Here is a 3,522-nt window from a genome sequence, read left to right on the forward strand (position 1 = left end):
GGGAAAGAGGAAAGGAAACCCAGGAATGCTACTCAACGCCAGGCGGACCACGGGCCAGCTCCTGGCACCGTCTCTCGAGGGCCTTAAACATCTCCCTCTTCGTCCTTTAGCGAATCGAGGGAGGACACAGGCCAGGGATGGAGGGCAGGTCCCAATGCTCCCCAGGTGCTGAGGATCCTGTGGAGAGTCAAAAACCAGCCCATCTGGACAGACAGGCTGGATTTTGAAATTTGACCTGAAACAGTGGCAGAGGGCAGAGCGAGGGCGTCCAGGGCAGGAAGAACTCTACAAGTGGGAATGGAGGAGGATGGCATGCGTTCTGCCCACGCGTTGGGGGCAGCAGACACAAAGGCCAGATTCCCTGAGTGAAACCGGACTCTCCTGAGACCAGAGTGAAGAGTGTGGTGCATGAGAACAGGTCTCTCACGAAAAACGCCCTGGGAGAGCAGAGAGCCACACCCGAAGGAGAAGCGCCTCTTCCCGAGATGCGATGCGCAGGGAGCTCCCTGGGGCTCCTGGTCACGGGCAGGTCCCGATGGTCTAGGAGGCCCAGTGAAAAGAGAGCCCAGAGTCACTGCTTTCCAAACCTGAGGCCCCCTGAGCCACAGGCCCACCTGTCCTGGAAGCTTCTATCTTGTCTGGACCCCTTTTGGGTTGATGCACAGGAGACCTTCTGTAGCTTCTCCTCTGGAAAAGGGGACGTGCCAACTGTACTAACACCCCGAACAGTCACCCTGGTTCCTCCCCCAGGACCCCAACATACTCCTGCACTGTGCTCTCACATCCACGTCAGATCCCACTCACACACTAATGCAGACCTAGACACACACTCACACTCTCATTTACGGGCCAGGAAAGCAGCAATTTGCTGAAGGCCTCTTACTACCAGGCCCTGTTCTGGGCACGTGGGAGAGACCACTAAACAGAACAGACAGTCCCTGCCCTCTAGGATGGGAAACAGACACACAAGTAAGTAAAATAATTTCAGACTGTGAGAGCGCTCAGAAGAAACTTCAGATGCGCCAGAGGAGTGGGTGGGTGGAGGGCACTCCTTGCAGATGACTTTGAGCCGAGCTCTGAGGAGGAGGGGCCGGCCCTGGAAGGCTACAGGCCAGCCACTCCCGGCAAGGAGCATCGACACAAAGGGCTGGAGCAAGGGGTGGGGCGACTCCTAGGCGGTGGGGTCTCTGAGCACTTTTCAACAAGGCAATATTCAAGGTAAAGGAGCCATCACTGACCAACACAGCCGTGTACACGCCGGGGGAGAGGGGCCAAAGAACAAAGGACAACACGGTTACTGAACAGAAGTCACCATGTTGAGTCTTGCCTGAGCCAACGCAGGACTCACCCAAACCCCAAAACACCACCCTTAGAGGCCCCGCAATCACCAACACCCAAAGCCACTCAAATTCGGTTCCAAAGACCGCCTCAATCACACTGACTGACCCCCCCGAGAACCCCCAGCCCCCAGATCACTGGACACACGAGTCTCCGGGACACACAACCATTGACTCCATAAACCCCATGTGCCCAATGCCCCCCCCAGGGGGTCTGGGCCGTCAATTACACACACTGTGAGTCCCCATCGGCTCCTCTAGCAAGGCCCCCCCATCACCAAACACCAGTGACAAAACCAATCCACAGAAGTGCGTGAATCAATGAACCCCAAAGTCTCTCCACAGCCAACCCACGATCAGACACCCACAGAACCCCTGACTCCCGGTCACAGCGGGCTCTCCGTCACTCAGCCCTGCGCACCAGCCACAGGCCTCCCTACGGACCACCTGGTTGATTACGACCCCAGAGCCGTCTGATCTCCACAGGCTTCTCAATGCCAAGGCCAAGAAACCCCATCACTGGCTCCTCCAAACCCCACTCAATAACCTCCACGGTCTATCCACTGACTAGACACTGAGTCAGTGGAACCCCAAATGCTGAGTCCCAAAGGACCCCCAGAGAACTCCAACCCCTCCCTCTCGCGGTGCCCACCCACTCACCTTCACAGAGCCCGTCACCACCCGCCCCCTAAAACAGGCCCTCATCACACGGGGCTGCCAGCCACTCACCTCCAGATACCCACTCTCCAGTCCACGCCGTGCTCACCCACCACTCAGACGCCCCCAGAGCTCATCACCCTGCAAGGGCCCCCAGCTCCTCACAAACACCCCCGGCCCCTCCAATGGCGCCAATTACCACCCCCACTTCCCCCCTCACAGCCCCCAACAGGCCGCCCGTCAACCTGTGTGCAGACCCCCGCCACTGACGCGCGGCCTCCGACCTGATGCCTCAGCCACAAGATCCCCAAACACGGGCCACCCCGGTCACTGCCTTCCACCGAAAAAGCTACCATCGAACTGTCAAGTCAAACCAAACGCTGTCAAGTCAAACCAAATGCAGACGTAGCAAAGAAATGTTTTACTCCGAGGATTTATTCATGGGGTTGGGGGAGGGATGCTGGAAGAGGAAGGACGCTGCGGCCCTAAGAGGCACAGCATCTCTGCAGAGTGTGCGGAAGCTGGATCAAAGGGCGGGGGACTGACAGCAGATGAGAGGACATCTCACCGGAGGTCGGCCAGTTCTGGGCGCAGTGGCGGGCTACAGCCTGCTCAAGCCTACCGCCCAGAGTTCAGCGAACTGCAGGAAGGAGAGAAGCTGAACCAAAGTTTGGTTTCTAAGTGTTCTGATCAGTGAGAACAAACAGTTCAGCTAATCATTGATGAGGCAAAAGATGAGAGGGGCTGCGTCATATTTACCTACGGCCTTGTCACAGGTAAACAAGGGCATCATGTGGGAAGGGGGTTCTTTGCAGCCAGCTGTTTCCCGGAACCCGAGAGAGGGGGGGATCTTCCCAGGAGCACACGGCTCAGGTACAGTCCAACACTGCAGCAACCAGAGGCCCCTCCTGCCGACGAATTCCTCAGTGCAACCACTCTGGGCCCCTCTACACGCCCCCCACGCGCCCACAGAGCCTCGTCGCTCATCCCTTCGCGCCCAGTCGCCAAGCCAAAAGCACGCAAATCGTGGATGGCTAGAGCCTTAACTATTGCTGCACACAGACCCGAACCCACATCCCCAGGGCACACGCCGGCCCCGCACAGCCCTCCACTCACTCCCGAGGGGAGCCTCTGGGCTCCCTCACCCCCAGGGCCTGCTGCCTCCAGCCCCCGAGGCTAAGGTCCCCCCAGAGGCCCCTCCCAGAGGCCCCCACCATCCACTTAATTCCCTCCGTCGGCTTCACAACCACTCACCCCTCCCTGGCCCCGAATTACTGATTTTCACAGACATTCCACTACCTCGCCCGCCAAGTGTCCCCAGCTTCATCAGCCCCACCGCCTTCCCGCACAGCCCCTCCTCTCCCACCACCACGGGAGGCCCTGCCCTGCCCCCCAAATCTCCCTCCTGCTTCCCACATCACTGCCGCCCACACCCGCCCCTCCAGACCCCTGTCCCCCGGGCGCTTCCCCACCGTCACGCTCCCTCCCGCCTCCCCGCTGCCCGGCCGCCCCGCGGCCCCCGCGGCCC

Source organism: Lipotes vexillifer, unplaced genomic scaffold, assembly GCF_000442215.2.
Source record: "Lipotes vexillifer unplaced genomic scaffold, Lipotes_vexillifer_v1.1 scaffold1529, whole genome shotgun sequence".
Classification (NCBI taxonomy): domain Eukaryota; kingdom Metazoa; phylum Chordata; class Mammalia; order Artiodactyla; family Lipotidae; genus Lipotes; species Lipotes vexillifer.